Source organism: Lissotriton helveticus, chromosome 2_1 (assembly GCF_964261635.1).
Source record: "Lissotriton helveticus chromosome 2_1, aLisHel1.1, whole genome shotgun sequence".
Classification (NCBI taxonomy): Eukaryota; Metazoa; Chordata; class Amphibia; order Caudata; family Salamandridae; genus Lissotriton; species Lissotriton helveticus.
Window position 1 is genome coordinate 128,267,116 of NC_136059.1, and position 17,534 is coordinate 128,284,649.

A 17,534-nucleotide genomic window follows, 5' to 3' on the forward strand; every position below is an offset into this window, starting at 1 on the left:
ATTTGTAGGTATTCCCAGTGTGTCACAGAACTCAATCTTCATTTGTGGTGATATTGTATTATCTTTTTGACTTGCTGAAGGAGTTTCTTTGATTGATGTTAAGGTTATCATAGCTGGTAGGTCACTTTGTATGACAGTAGACATTGATACTTTTGTCTTGGGGGCATGTGTTTTTCTAGGGTCTTTTTCGGCAAAGTATTTTTTCAATTTCACTTTACGGCAAAATTTGTATAAGTCAATGCGTGCGTTTGGTACATTCATATTTTTCGTAGGGCAATATGAAAGGCCTCTGTTTAGAAGTTTTAGTTGTATGTCTGCTTGATAAATTTATAACTATGTTATCAGATATCATCATTTTCTTCATTGCTACTTTTGCTTTCCTTTGCCTCTTTTTGATTTGGCTCCTTTTTCCACCCCTTCCAGTTCTTGGTTTGTCGGGGGTTGCTTTGGTGGTTTTTTTTCTCTTCCCCACGCATTGAGTCTGCCTCTCCCTCTCTGTCGCGTGACCATATGTGCCAACTGTATTTCCCCCCGAAAATCCAGTGGTGTACTGATAGATTCTCCTTCAATGCAGCTCACTTCAGAGCTATCCACCTCTTCTGTTGGTTCAGTGACTGTGTCAGTATTCTTGTCCATTGCCATATGACTCCTCATAGTGTCGTATTTACGTGTGAACGTATATATTCGCCCATTCATGTAATCCAATCTATCTCTAGTGAATTTGTTGGCCTTACGTTTTTCTACCTCCATTTCATGTTTATTCACCTTTTTTTCCATATTCTCAATGATTTCCTTGTTTTCTTCCGATGCGGGGATATCCGCGAGTTCAGTTTCTATGCCCATGATCTTTTCAAGTTTTCTTTCGGCATGGATGATCAAAGTTCTCATTAACTTAAAGGAACATTCATTTGGATCGGTTATAAGGATTCTCAGTCCTCTTGGAATTCTCTTGTATTCGATATATTTTTCAAGAGTGGATTTTCTCCCACCATTTATTGACTTCTTGAATGCATTGTTGTTGTAACTCTCTTACTATGGTTAAAACCGTTCTCCACCATTCCCTTTAGGTCTCATGACTGTGGTGGGTGGATTGTCATCATTTAATAACTCGCTCGCCCTCATTTGGCGATTTCTAGACTTGTCTGCCATTATTAAGTGTGCAGGGTTGGTTTATAATGATTCTTCTTGATGTTCTTTTACTCTTGCCTGATGTGTTCTTTAATGAATTCTAGGATCGAAAGCTCCTTTGATTTCTAAGGTTCGCTGACTTCCCATGTATCTGTTGCTCCTAATAAACACTCTGTGTCATTCGGCTCTCGAAATGCTGCTCTATCCCTTTAAGGAATTCCAAAACTCCCCGAGGGTTACGCTGTCACCCCTCTCTCCAATTTCCTTTCCGGGTGATTTTGACTTGTCAATTAGCCGCACTGTACGTGCGTATACCGTGGTTTGGATTTCAAGTGCACTGGGTTTCTTCGCGGTAATTTGTTGTCACATTAATGACTGTTGCCATGAAACCGCTTTTACTCCCACTGGCACCACGGCTACTGTTCCCACCGGTTTGTTTGCCAGCGGGAGGCTGCCGTCTCACACCGCCTGAGCGCCGCCTTCGCCACGCTACAGGACAAAGCAAAACCAAACACACCCCCCAGCCAGTTCACTCACCGCCGGGTTCCTCGCCGTTTCAATCCTCCGCAATCTCTGTTTACAGCGATTCTTCAAAACGCCTTCCATTGCGGGGCCCCGGTAGTTGCAGCAGAGGTGTCAGTCGTTCATTCTCCAACTCGTACTCACTGGATTCCTTTTCTCCGACCGTCTCACCTCGTCCAAGAGTGCCCGTGATGCGCGTTCCAGTTTTCGCGCCAAATTTTGCTTTGTCTCTTCTCACCACAATTACCATGGATGAAGTCACGGCACAGCAACAGGTCAGTTCACAGATATTTTATTTACACACCATGTGCAAAGTGCATCAAATAACGGGTCTAGGACCATTGTTTTCTATACCTACCTACACCCAGGTCCCTGACGATTGAGTCACCCCATTTTCATAACGGTTGGGACAGGAAGGCGTATATATGCATCAATCAATTGACATTATGAGGAAAATCTTGGTGTCAACCAAGCTGAAAGCCCAAAATTTCAAAACATTATTTAATTTATATCATAAACCGTTGAGGATGATGAAGTGGGGAGATAAAATGATGGGAAGTGCTGTAGGTTTGCAATGGAGAAGGCTGATGTCACGCATATTTTTTATGGTTGTACTTATTTAACTCAATGGGTGGGCCCTATTGAGGGGTTTTTGTCTGAAATTACAGAAGTTGACATATATATATATATTTTATATATATATATATATATATATATTCACTGAAAAAACCATAGGTTATAGACCATATATAGTTAGGAATTAGCATTTAAAAAACCTTATTTTACTCACACAAAACCATTGAAATTCCATATATAGTTAGTTGCACTAACTATATATTGCGCACCCGCAATCCACTGCTGATGATGTCACATATTACATCATTCATGACATGGTCAGTGACATCACTGATGACATCACTGATGACAACATCCAGTGATTATGTGTTTCTGTAAAGTTTAAATATGTTTTACATATTGAAGAATGAGTGGATGTATAAGTGTCTGAATGAAGGTTTTAGTAGGTGCGTGATTGACTGTATGAGTGAGTGATTAAATGCGTCTTACTGAATGCACGGGTTAGTGACTAAACTGTCTGAAAGTGTGCATCAGTATGTCTGTTGTTGTGCAAGCTGCTGCATGTGTTGATCAGTAGCTATATAAGTAGCTATATGGGTTATTGATTGGTTGCACAAGTATTTGTATGGGAGACTGAGTGTGTGTATGGCTGGCTGGGAGGTGTGTGACTCTGTGCAGATCAATGTGTACTTGTATCAGTGATTCTATAAGAGAGTAACTATGTGTTAGTATATGTTTCAAAAATGTAAGGTGTTCTGTGTTTAACTGTATAGATGAGAAAATGGAAGTGTGATTGATTCTTTTCAGGACTGACTAGGTGTGTGAGTAACTCCATGAATGAGTGGCAGAGTGTGAGTGTCTGTATAAGTGTATGAGTGCATATGATAGTGTTGTAAAGATGAGTGATTGTATGTATGAATGATTGTATAAGTGAATGTGTGTGTAGACATAGGAATCAGTGAGTGCGTATGTAGTAACTAGTATTGGTGTGTCAATGGTTTCAAAAATGATACTCTCTATTTAACACTGGGTGTAACGGAGGTTATATTACAGTGTGAGGAGATGCATTGTATTATCACATGAATGATATCATCAGTGATGTGATCATTGATGTCAAGTGTGATGTCATCAGTGATGTCATTTGAGATGTCATCAGTGATGTCATCAGTGATGTCACTGACCATGTCATGAATGATGTAATATGTGACATCATCAGCAGTGGATTGCGGGTGCGCGATATATAGTTAGTGCAACTAACTATATATGGAATTTCAATGGTTTTGTGTGAGTAAAATAAGGTTTTTTAAATGCTAATTCCTAACTATATATGGTCTATAACCTATGGTTTTTTCAGTGAATTTTCAAGGTTTTGTAAATGCTAATTCCTAACTATATATGGTCTATAACCTATGGTTTTTTCAGTGAATTTCAATGGTTTTTTAATAGCAAATATCATAAGCTGTCGAATGTCAAGTACGTGGTAAGTAAAAACATTTTCGTGTTTATGCACACTGATCTGCTTTGAATGCTGCCCCCCACCCCTCATTTCTATTAGGAGTACTCTCTCTTTGCAGATAGTGAAGGGTAGTTAACGCAGCCCTTTGCCCCCTTTGTAATCCGTCGTGCCTGCTTCTCTCTCCATTTGATTGATTGTTCTCTTTGGTTCATTCTCTATTTACAAACAAGCACAGAGTCAAAATACTCTGTTTAGTCTTTGCAGATAGCGAAAAACCGTGTAAAAAAACAAAAGGAATCGAGCAAAATCAGTAGGCCACTAATGGGATCTCTTTTTGACCTCGCTAAAATAGAAACATTAGGAACAACCTGTTGAAAATAGCAATGCGTATGTACATAAGCGGCGTTCATTTGTGTTCACAGTACCCCTTGTTGATTGTTTGAATCGAGCATTGAATTGTTCGAAGTTGGTTCTCTTAAGGATCTTCTCTGCCTGCAAACGAGGAAGAATAGGAATATTCTCTCTCCCTTTGCAGATAGTGAAGGGTAGGTAACGCAAGCCTTTAACACGTCGTACCTATTTCATTCCTCATTGATTGATTGATTGTCCGAACATTGACTGTTTGGGAATTAGTTCTTTTTGGAGGTATTCTCTGTTTGCAAATAAACGTAGGAAAATCTTTGCAAGTAGTGAAAGGGTACGTAATGCGGACCTTTCTCCCCCGTTGTAATCTGTCATGCCTATCTACTCCCCACTGATTGATGCACCTGTTTCACCCGGACCATTTACTAGACATACGTCATCTGGCCCGACCAGAGAGCACCCCTAGTGAAAAGGACATATGCAATAATAACGAAGTGATCACTGTATCCTGTTAACAGAAACTTTAGCATGAAACAACCTGGAAAGAAAAGAATAGGAAATCGAAAATCAGTAGGCCACTGATGAACATGAACTTTTATTAAACAACGAACAAAGAAACGATAACATAACGTAATGATAAAACCTATTAATGTCCTAGAAACAAGAAAACGTTCGAAATATGCCAGTGGTGAGAGACCAGAAAAACAGTAAGAGAAACCAAATCACCCCTCGCTGTCCCACCGCCTGCCACGCCAAAAAAATCGATAGACTAGGGAAAATGCAAGTCAGTAGAACATCCGCCCCCACTCTGGAAACTTCCAAGGTGGGGCAGGGTTCCGGCTACGCCCAGCCGGGAGCAGCCCATATAAGGCAGGTCCTGCTGCCACGCCTCGGCCAGGAGATCCTAACGTAGGGTGTAGCCGGAGGAGAGGCCGAGACCAGCGGGACCCGGCCAGGGGATTGCCTTTACAACGCTGAACAGTTGCAGGGGGGGGAATGTCTCCTCGACCCTCCCCTCTCTCTCCCAGTCCGGCCGCGGTGGCCCTTGAGAGTTGCAGGTAGTCCCGCCACATGCTCTTCCGGTCCGGCCACCAACGGTCGGGGGGCCGAGGCCGACGGGATCCGGCTGCATCCAATAAACCAAGAAACCCGTTCATGGGGCCAGAGCCAGGGGCGTCCGGCCGACATCTACCGGAAGCCCGGCCCGAAGACGGACGGGACACTTCTTTCTTTTATAATGGCTGCGACAACACTGGGGGGGGATGTCTTGCACATGCCTCCTACCCCCCCCCCTCGTCCTCATCGCCTGGTCCGGCCATAACAAATCTCAAGCGAGACGCCGTGGGGTGCACTGGGAGGGAGAGACGGTGCGAACAGGCCTCTCCCGCCTCCCCAGGTGGAGGCTTCCCAGCTGCACCCTCAGCGCTCCAGGCGCCCGGAAAAGGGTTCTTCCACTGTGGCCATGCTGCAACGTCTCGCCCGGCAGGGTGGAGCCCGTCCGCTCATTTGACCCCGCGATCGCCAGTAGCTACCGAACTCTCAAAATGGCGGTCGACCTGGCAAGAGCGGGCCCAGCATAAAGAAATGGCCCGGTCACTGGTTGACTCCACCACCGTAGTCCTCCACGACCTTGAAGATTCTAGAGGAGCCGCGGGAGTCTCCGACCCCCGATGGGGAATGACTGCCATGATCACCCGTGGAGTGACGAAACTGTATCCGCGGGACGTCGGCGCCAGCCTCACTTTGAATTACTAGAATCCTGCAGACCTCACTTCCGGTGAAAGCACAGTGTGACCCGGTAGGAAAAATTGTTGCACCCCCTCCCCTTTTTGACTGATAGTTCAAACCACCGATCCTTTCCTTTGCCCTTTTAACGGAACTTTGGACTGCCTCCCCCTCTTTTACATTTTCAAGAGAAAACAAAACATTAACCACTACAATAACATAGCAGTTGACACCAGAACTGTTTTCAAATTGAAAACCAACAACATCTTCAACAGAATCCTTTTTGTTTCTGCTGTGACCCTGCTACAGCACAGGCATTGTCCCCAGCAGTAATTCTGCAATGCCGGTAAGAATAGCTGTGGTGCCTACTGGACTCACTCACCCCCGCGGCGCCCCACGCCGTTATTTGCTGGGCGGCAACTTGCTAGACATCACTTTCGTGCCATCTAGATTTCAGCGCATTCTGCTGCCTTGGAACTATTCGCACAACAGACCGCTACTGACAAGAATATTTCATTATTGGTGCTGTCAATTTCAATAAATCTATTGGATAATTCAAAAGAAATTGCCACGGTCTCTTCGTTGTTTAAATGTTTTTACTGTTTTTGTTTTGTTGTATATATTTATATGTTATTAAAGTTTTATATTCCTACTACTTTGTTGGAGTGCTATATATTTTTAATGTGACACATAATTGTAAAAACTTTGATGTACAAAGAGTGATTCCTGGAATCTTCCGCTTCAGGCTCGGTCCCCTCCCCAATCACAATACAGGATGGTTTTCAGATAGTAGGAACACGTGTGGTGTGACGGATCTCATCGGGTGTGGGCCTTGATCTACTATAACTCCTTTGAAGAGGGGTGATTCTTTACAGCTGGGGCCATAAACTACATCTGCAGGGCTAGCTGATAGCCTGGACAATCGGACACAGAGGAAGAGGAGTGTCAGAGGGTGCGGTAGTGAATAGGACGAAAGGGAGGTGTCGGGCGGGCACAGTGTGATTCTCAGGGAAGAGCAGCGCAGATGGGGGGGAGGTTTATTGCCCATGCATAAGACAGAGAGCGGGGGTGACCAGTGCCTGGGGAAGATGCTTGCGAGGGTGGGGAGCCATGCTACGAATCGACAGCGTGCAGAGAGTGGGTCTGGTCAAGACATCTAAAATGGCTGCCGTGCACGACAAAAGTGTGGCATTTCAAAAAAGGCAAGATGGCGCAGACAATGTTTTTCAACACTTCCTCATTTCCTTCGAATCGAACGTTAACAGACGTTGGGGCATATTACCAAAGTTAAGCGATATTTATCGCTAACGATGCTTACCAACGAATTTTTTACCGCTAAGCATCATCAGAAATTATCGAAGATAAACCTTGCTATTATCAAGGTTTATCACAAATGCGATAATAAACGGCCGCAATGCATGAATATCGCTAAAAACTCAGCGATATTCATACATTACCGAGCTAATGCTCTTAGCCATGTTATCCACCTCCCATTGGATAACATGGCTAAGAACTGCTCAGGGCAGGTGTTACTTTTTGGAGATATTCGCGCTTAGCGCGAATATCTCCAAAAGTTGGTAATAGGAGATAGATATCTTGCATGTTGTAATGCAAGTTATTGTGGTATATGGAACTCATACCATAATCTCTCAGGAAAGCAGAAACTGATCCTTTTGGGACCGCCTAAAAAGGCCTAGGGGGTGAGGAGTACTCTACTTTGCCCCCTTTTCACGTTCCGAACTATTTTATTTTACTCTCTTCTGTAATTACACAAAATAGCAGCGATAAGATGCATCGGAGACACACAGTGAGAGAAAGGAGGCCGGAGATGAAGAAGAGATGTCAAATACACATTGGAGATAATATAGTGGCAGAAGGGAAGTAAATATGAGTAAACTTACCATGTAACATAAAAATGTTGCACTCTATACTATAAGTCTCATTTTATACTACAATCACTTCGCTACAACCTCATAAATTAAAAATAAAAATGAATAATGTCTCAAACAATTTTTGATTTCTAAATATAAATTTATTCTTCAGAATTTTCTAAATTTGAAAGAACTAGTAACATGTCCTCATCAGCAATGTCCTCATGAAAAGTCTCCAATAATGATTCTTGTAACTCTATGGTCTCCAAACACTCGATAAATTCGCCATCAAGAGATTGATCAAAAAAATCATTCAAGTCATCTCCTCCTTCTGACAATATTTCATTATTGGTGCTGTCAATTTCAATCAATGTAGTGGAATCATTCAAGTCATCTCCTCGTGACAATATTTCATTATTGGTGCTCTCAATTTCAATCAATGTAGTGGAATCATTCAAGTCATCTCCTCCTTGTGACAATATTTCATTATTGGTGCTGTCCATTTCAATCAATCTAATGGAATCATACAAGTCATCTCCTCCTTGTGACAATATTTCATTATTGCTGCTCTCAATTTCAATCAACGTAGTGGAATCATTCAAGTCATCTCCTTGTGACAATATTTAATTCTTGGTGCTGTCCATTTCAATCAATCTAATGGAATCATACAAGTCATGTCCTCCTTGTGACAATGTTTCATTATTGGTGCTCTCAATTTCAATCAATGTAGTGGACGATTCAAAAGAAATTGCCACGGTCTCTTCATTGTGAGCCATTTTATTTTGAAATTGCTTGCTGTAAATTGCAGAAAAAAATAATCACTTTCATTTATCGTTTTTAGTAATACATAATATAAAACTAACTTTATCAAGTATTTAGTATAACAGAAGGACTGCAAATAAATAACAGAAAACATTTTTCAAATTATCTTCAAGTGTACAACATAGTTCCCCTTACAAATTAACAACTCACCTTTTCAAAAGTAGGAAAAGTGTTAGTACTGTGTAAATCAAACACCAGAAATTCACCACCAAAAATTCCTCACAAATGTACCTCAGACAGTCGTATCACAAAATGGCTGTGGTTTCCTCTCATTTGACATATATACATAACCAATTAACTTTCATCACACACAAATACAAAACCAAAGTAACATTTTAATTGGTTCTAAATTTCAACACTTTCAAATGTGTTTTCCCCATGCAATTTTCCATAGGACATTTACATACGTCTACAGCCTGAATGGCTGAACGGAATTACACCAAACTTGGCAAAATGGTACATCAAACCTAAGAGGTCAGGAAGGATCTACTATGCCCCCTTATGGTCATTTCCCCCTTCGCTTTGGCCTCCTCTTGTCTCTCAATCCTACCGAGAGACAAGATGGCGGCCGCTACGGACTGTTTGGAATGTTGACAGACGCCGGAGAACCAATCAGCTTCGCAAAGCTCCGTAACGCGAAAAGTACGCGAAGCGGAGCGCTGTTACAGATATATATCTTTTTTTGAACGTTAATTTCTCAAAATCCACTGGAGCACATATATTGAGACCTAGCAAAGGCACATCGGGCTACCAGTCCCTAATATTTTACCAAGTTTCGTGCAAATCCATTCAGCCATTCGATTATTATTATTATTTTTTTTTTTTTGCCCCGCGGGGCCCTTTTAAAACCTCCACATCAAACCTAGGGGGTCAGCGAGGATCTACTATTCCCCCTTATGGTCATTTGCCCCTTCGCTTTCGCCTCCTCTTGTCTCTCGATCCTACCGAGAGACAAGATGGCGGCCGCTACGGACTGTTTGGAATGTTGACAGACGCCGGAGAACCAATCAGCTTCGCTTCACAAAGCTCCGTTGCGCGAAAAGTCCGCGAACCAGAGCGCTGCCCGGTCCGCTGTTACAGATATATATCTTTTTTTAAACGTTAATTTCTCAAAATCCACTGGAGCACATATATTGAGACCTACAAAAGGCACATCGGGCTACCAGTCCCTACAATTTTGCCAAGTTTCGTGCAAATCCATTCAGCCGTTCGGGCTAAAAGTGAGGCCAACCGCCCTATGGAAATTAACATGGGAAAAACGCGTTTTGGGACCCCCCTTTTTTCTCGGCCCCCCCTTGACGAACCCCCCCAAAATTTTCAGGGGCTGCTCAGAAACAAAATGTGCCATTTTCCTGAAAATGTCAGCCAATTCCGTCCACAAACGCCCAAGTTATTAGACATAGAATTTTCAAAAAACCCATAGAGAAAAAATCCTAACTATATATACCTACTGGCGACCGCCAGTAGGTAATATATATATTATATATATATTACCTACTGGCGATCGCCAGTAGGTAGTTATAGTTAGGATTGTTTTCCATAGGGAAATCGCAACATTCTATTGGGAATAAATTTTCCTCAAATTTGCCTTGCGGCTCTCCGCTCCTTCCCTGAAAGTTTGGGGGGGATTCGTCAATCGGGGGCCGAGATAAAAGGGGGGTCCCAAAACGTGTTTTCCCCATGTTAATTTCCATAGGGCGGTTGGACTCACTTTTAGCTCGAATGGCTGAATGGATTTTCACCAAACTTGGCAAAATTGTAGGGACTGGTAGCCCGATGTGCCTTTGCTATGTCTCAAGATATTTGCTCCAGTGGATTTTGAGTAATTTACACACACACCACACCCCAATCCCACAGACACACACCTCACAGACACACCCCACACACACCTCACCCCCCCACACATGGGGAAACCCCAGTGAAACAGTAAAATAATAATTTAAAGTGCTTAGAGGTAGGGTAGCTCTGCATAGAGTTGTTGTGTTGTGTGGGTGATATAAGTACCAGCATGTAGGTACCAATGCAGAGTTTTAAATTCAATGTAGACTTTGTACTCTGTAGATAATTTGCATGTTGTTACAGAAGTTATTGTGGTATATGGAATCTATACTATAGTCTGTCAGGAAAGCAGAAACAACATGGAGGCAGGAGATGAAAAAGAGATGTCAAATAAACATTGGAGATAATATAGTGGGAGAAAGGAAGTAACTATGAGGAAATTTACTATGTAACATAAAAAAGTTGCACAGTATACTATAAGTCTCACATTATATTATATTCATTTTGGTACTATTTTATGAATTACATATAAAAAAGAATAATGTCTGGAACCATTTTTAAAAAAAATGAATTGCTCTGATTTTTCAAAATGTAATAATACTTCCAACATTATTTCATCAGGAATGTTCTCATTTGGATTACATGATTCCATTTCTTCCACATATTTAAGATGCTCTTCATCAAGAGACTGATCCAAGAAGTCTAAATCATTAATCTCTTCCTCTGGGTTGTTCTCGAGATCAATTTCGAATGAAATATTAAATTTCTTTTGTTCTCCTTCCATTTTGTTGCTGTAAATTGTATAAAAAATAAATATATCAGTAGAGATAGGGCACTGTTAGGTTTAAGTTCAGACAGGTACTTCTGAGTTTTTAACAGTGAAGTTATGTTTGGGCAGTGTATGGTATCAGGCAGGAAGTAGAACTATTAAAAAGTGCATGTGATGAAGACTAATTAAAATCATAATTATACTAGAGAAGCCTAACTTAATCCATAAATATAATAGAGAAGCGTATCTCAAGCTATAACTATAACAGAGGGACAATAAATAACTATCAGAAAACGTTTTTACTAATTAATTTAAAGGGCTCATTACAAATTAACAACTTACTTTTGAGAGAGGTGAAGAAGAAAAAATGTGAAAATCCTTTCAAGATGTACCTCAGGTAGTTTTAGTCAAAATGGCTGTGTTTCCCTCTTTTTTCATTTATATTCATGTACATAACCAATCAAATGTCAGGAAATAATACTAGAAATTGAAAGTAACATTTTAATTGGTTGTAAATTCTAACACTTCAGATGTGTTTTTGTCATGTAATTTACCTCAGGATATTTAGAGAGGGCTACAGGCCAAATGGCTCAATGGAATTCCATCAAATTTGGGAAAATGGTAGGGACTGGTATGTTGTATGTCCTATTCTATATTTGGTGAACTTCTCTACAGAGGTTTTTATGTAAATTAACTTTTAAAAACGCGTACCGGCAGCGCAACGGGAGTCCTCCATCTTGTGTTTCGGTAGATTTGAGACACAAGATGGAGGACAAACAACATTGGGAATGGGTATAAGGGGGCACGGTAGGCACCCCCTGACCCCCTAGGTTTTCTGAGGGGGGCTTAGGAGGCCCATATAGGCCCCAAAAAATATATATTTTTTAAAAATTTGCGGGGGGAGCGCCCAGTACGCGCACCGGGGAGCGTACCGGGGAGCGTACTTTGGTGAAAATTAGTGAAAAAAGTTAGAGTAAAATAATCATTGTGAGTGATCAGATGTAGGGTAGCCCTGAAAAGAGCTTTTGGGTTCTGGGGCTGATTTAGGTACCTACAAGTAGGTTCCAATGCACAATCTTAAATTCAGGAGGAATATTCTATTCCCCTTATCTGAGAAGTGCACACCATCTCCTCTGTAGATATCTTGCATGTTGTAACGCAAGTTGTTGTTGTATATTGAACCCATTCCATAGTCCCTCAAATAAGTAGAAACAGATTTATTCACATGTTTCCTTGCTTTCTCAATCTGTGGACAAAATTGGTTGGACCACTTCCATTTCTGTCTTTGGCATATATTGGAATATACCAAGGCAGTTTGTGGAAAAAGTGTCATCAATTGCCCAAAGGTGTCCTTTAAAACCATTTCCAGACCTACCCCAGTCAAAGTGCCTAGGTCATTTCCACCTCAGTGCAAAATTATACGGTCAGGGTGTGGCAGATGGTGAAAGGTTTCCACCAATGGTATCAATTGATGACATCTCAATCCTCTTTGGCCAATCCATTTTATGTGCACATTTGGTAAATCAAGGTTGTGAAAATTTCTGATAGCTGCATACCTTTGAGCCCAGTGATTGTAGCTATGTCCAATAATCCAGACAGACTACATGGTGAGAGGAGGTTCTGGTGCAGTCAGATAAAGTGTAGGAATGAAATGGCAGTTGGAACAGTAGGAGTTTGCAAAAAAAAACCTGTGGAGTTTCAGTGCTCTTGAATCACAAGCAATGATTGGTGGATTCAGATAGTTGAAAAGTGAAAGTTAGGGTGCATGGTTGGGTTCTGTGAAAGAAGTCATTTGAATGGTCAAGAAAAAGTCACAAAAAGAAAGATTGCACCTGATAAGCTGGTTTATTGATAGGTCAAACATGCTTGCTGAGTTCATGTGCAACATTGTAGAATAAACTTTTAACCCTGAGAGCTCAGTGAGGAGGGAGTTGCTATGGTAACAGGTAGAAAGGGCTGAGGGGGGGAAGGGTGTTGATTTGAAAATAGAGAGGGAAGAGTTTTGATTGGTTACCATGAGGAATATGTGTGTAGAATTAGAGGTTTTCTGTGCCATTCATGGTTGCAGTGCCTGGAGTACATACCTTTTGCTCTGCTAAAGAAATATTAGTGTGTGTATCTGACACTGTTCTCAATCTCCCAAAGCATTTGTAAAGGTGAGTTATGATTCATTCACTATAGATAGAGAGTTCAGATTAAGAAGCACATTGAGATTCTTTGCTGTTGGTTTGTGTGATGCTTTTTGAAAATGCATGGTATCAATATGTGCAATAGAGAGGAAATGTATTTTGTAAAATAGTGAGTTTTGAGAACTGAAATGGAATTCTTGTACATAGGACCTGCGCTGTGTTTCTAAAATGTTATTCAAAAAATGATTTTGGGGCAAATCAATGGTTTTACATTTTTGAGAAGGAATAAATAGTGTGTGCATGATTACATAAAAATATTTGAACATTTCACAATCATATCACCTGTGTTACCTCAGATTAGCAAGCAGAATGAGCTTCTTTGCTGTTGGTTTGTGACATTTTTTGGGTAATGCCTGGTAGGAATATTTGCAATAGAGAGGAAATGTATTTTGTAAAATAGCGAGTTTTCAGTACTGAAATGGAATGCTTGTACATAGGACCTGTGCTGTGTTTCTAAAATGTTATTCAAAAAACGATTTTGGGGCAAATCAATGGTTTTACATTTTTGAGAAGGAATAAATAGTGTGTGCATGATTACATAAAAATATTTGAACCTTTCACAATCATGTCACTTGTGTTACCTCAGATTAGGAAGCAGAATGAGCTTCTTTGCTGTTGGTTTGTGACATTTTTTGGGTAATGCCTGGCAGGAATGTTTGCAATAGAGAATAAATGTATTTTGTAAAATAGTGAGTTTTCAGAACTGAAATGGAATGCTTTTACATAGGACTTGCGCTGTGTTTCTAAAATGTTATTCAAAAAACGATTTTGGGGCAAATCAATGGTTTTACATTTTTGAGAAGGAATAAATAGTGTGTGCATGATTACATAAAAATATTTGAACCTTTCACAATCATGTCACTTGTGTTACCTCAGATTAGGAAGCAGAATGAGCTTGTTTGCTGTTGGTTTGTGACATTTTTTGGGTAATGCCTGGTTGGAATGTTTGCAATAGAGAGGAAATGTATTTTGTAAAATAGTGAGTTTTCAGAACTGAAATGGAATGCTTGTACATAGGACCTGCGCTGTGTTTCTAAAATGTTATTCAAAAAACGATTTTGGGGTAAATCAATGGTTTTAGAATTTTGAGAAGGAATAAATAGTGTGTGCATGATTACATACAAATATTTGAACCATTCACAATTAATCACCTGTGTTACCTCAGATTAGGAAGCAGAATGAGCTTCTTTGCTGTTGGTTTGTGACATTTTTTGGGTAATGCCTGGTAGGAATGTTTGCAATAGAGAGGAAATGTATTTTGTAAAATAGTGAGTTTTCAGTACTGAAATGGAATGCTTGTACATAGGACCTGTGCTGTGTTTCTAAAATGTTATTCGAAAAACGATTTGGGGGCAAATCAATGGTTTTACATTTTTGAGAAGGAATAAATAGTGTGTGCATGATTACATAACAATATTTGAATCTTTCACAATCATGTCACTTGTGTTACCTCGGATTAGGAAGGACACTGAGGGCCTTATTTATGAAAACAGCGATGCATCAGTTTTCACTGTGCACTCCTTGCGACACCAATGATGCTTCATATTTAATTTATGATGCATCATGTCGCAAAGAGTTACAGATAAGTCAGTATTTCTGACGTTCTGTAAGCGCAAAAGTGACGCATTGCTGGAGTGTGTCACAAAAGTGACGCAACTCCAGCAATGCGTCTTTTCAAATGGGGAAAGTCCCATGTGAAAGGGTTTGCGTCAGTCTTACGCCTGCTGTGAGGCAGGTAAAAGATTTTGACATAACAGTATCCTAAAAGTGACGCAGTGAAATCTCATAGATTTCACTGCGTCACTATTACAAGGTTTTTTACGGGGAAACGCCCCTTCTGCATACATTATACCTGACGCAGGTATAATGTGGCAGAGGGTTTAAAAAGTGACGCATCTACCTACATGTGTCATTTTTTAAATATGGCGCAACAAGGCACATGTTTTATGCTGCCGATGCGTCACAAAAAGTGACGCATCACCAGCGGAAAACTAATGCAGGGCCTCATAAATTAGGCTCTGAGCTTTTTTGCTGTTGGTTTGTGTCATGCTTTTTGATAATGCTTGGTATCTACATTTGCAAGATAGAGGATTTTTATTTTGTGAAATAGTGAGGTTTCAGTAGTGAAGTTGAATGCTTGTACATAGGACCTGTGCTCTGTTTCTAAAATGTTATTCAAAAAACAATTTTGGGCAAATGAATTGCTTTTACATTTTTGAGAAGGAATACATAGTGTGTGCATGATTACATAAAAAATATTTGAACCTTTCACAATCATGTCACCTGTGTTACCTCAGATTAGGAAGCAGACTGAGCTTGTTTGCTGCTGGTTTGTGTCATTTTTATGGTAATGCTTGGTAGGAATGTTTGCAAGAGAGAGGAAATGTATGTTACCTGTGTTTCCTCAAATTAGGAAGTGGATTGTACAGATGAGGTGAGGCATGTCCAAGGGCGCAAAAGAGTCGAGGCCTGTGTCCATGAGTGCAATTGAGAGGACTTACCTCCTCTGACCCGTAGACAAACATTATGTAATATGTGGCCCTTCGACAGGCCTCAATACATTGAGTATAATTGATGGTAACAGGGTGGAGATGAGATGAGGCGTGTTCAGGGGTGTAAATGAACTGGGGCCTGTCTAATGGTGCAGATGAGTTGAGGTCTATTCTGGGTTGCAGATAAGGTGAGGATTGTCCATGGGTGCATAGGAGGTGATGCCTGTGTTGAGGAGTGTAGTGGAAGAGAGGTCTGTCCAGAGGTGGAAAGGAAGTGAGGGCTGTGTCTAAGAGTATAGTGGGGGATAGGCTTCATGAAGTGCAGTCCAGTGGACTCTTAGACACCGGCCTCACCACCTATGTTCCCCAGGACAGTCCTTACCTCATGTGTACAATCTGCTTACTAATCTGAGGAAACACAGGTGATATGATTGTGAAATGTGCAAATATATTTTTTTAAACATGCAGATACTATCTAATCCTTGTTAAAAATGTAAAAGTAATTCATGTGCCCGAAATATTTTTTTAGAATTATATTTAAAAAACAGAGATAAGGTAATATGTAGAAGTATTATAGTGTTTATATTGTTTGCTTATTGTCATTGTTTTGTTGTTTGGTAATAGGGGTCTATAATGATTTTTTTATTTTTATTTTTGTTTTGCACAGATTTAAATCAAGATTTCAAAAATAAGAAAAAATGCCCTCAAGGGAAAGGAGACGAAAAGATTGTAAGCGGAAAAAATCAAAAACAGCAACGGAATTAAAGCAGTCTCCTACAACAAATACTTCAAAAAACAGGAAAAAAGCTCCTGGTAAGACAACTAAGTCTTTCTTACGGAACATATGTAGATCCCAAAAAAATGTTGGACAGTATGTAGAAAAAGAGAAAGGAGAGAGCAATTTTGAAGAGGAAGGATAGATTCCAAAAAAATGTTACTACTGCAGCAGGAGACAATAATATGTATAGGAATAGAAGGCAAAATCAATTTTTGGACATTCGTAAACGAATGTTTCGCAATAGGGTGGTTTTAAATTTGTTAAAAAATATTAAAAAAGGTAAACAGAGATCTGCTTTTTATAAGAAAAAGAAAAGTGTAGAGAAGGTTGTGGATCATGCTTTTGAAGTTAAGAAAAAATTATTTCTTTTAATAATCAATAGAATTAGGACACTTAACAAGACAATATATGTTTTCAAATCAAACAGTAAATGGAAAAGAGTAATTAATCTGACTAATTTTTGTAAAGTTTTTTCTGGAGAATGGATGCACAGTTCAAGTTGTGAGCCATTTTTTAACCGCATGCGTGCGGGCGGAATTCCGCCCGTACGCTGGGATTTACTCATTCCCATGTTTCATGACGAGCTGGGCTCGTCATGAGCGTGCGAGGAGGCTACCTCATGACGAGCCCAGCTCGTCATGAGCGTCGAAGGGGTTAATGAGAAGAGTTACTTTCAGGAGAATGATTTAGTGCATGCAGTTGACACCAGTGGTCGAGCATATGAGGTAAAAGACGGTTATCCGATTGAAAAAGAGAAACTTGTGCCAAGAGAACCAGAAGAGGTGTTAGCTGATGAAGTTTTAGGGAGACGTACTAAGGGTCCAGTGTAAACTTGGAAGTATAGTAGTATTTGTAGTCTGCGACAGGAATCAATCGATTTGTTTTGTAACTTCTTACGTATTTATAGTAAGAAAACTCTAAAACAGAAAATGAAAATGTTGCAAGACTTAGATCCTTGCAGAGTGAGAGAAAAGACAGGTTTGCAAGGCCATTCACTGGCTTGTCTTTCAAGAAAAGTATGTCAGAGTCTTTTTCATCATTTTAGGATGTTAGCAGTGCATCAT

The 17,534-nt window shown here is 40.4% G+C and overlaps 1 pseudogene; it reads right to left on the reverse strand.

Annotated features, from left to right (window-relative positions):
- Positions 1-366: 366 nt before the first annotated feature.
- The window catches only part of LOC144820073 (uncharacterized), a 105,426-nt pseudogene continuing 88,258 nt past the window's right edge, over positions 367-17,534 (reverse strand).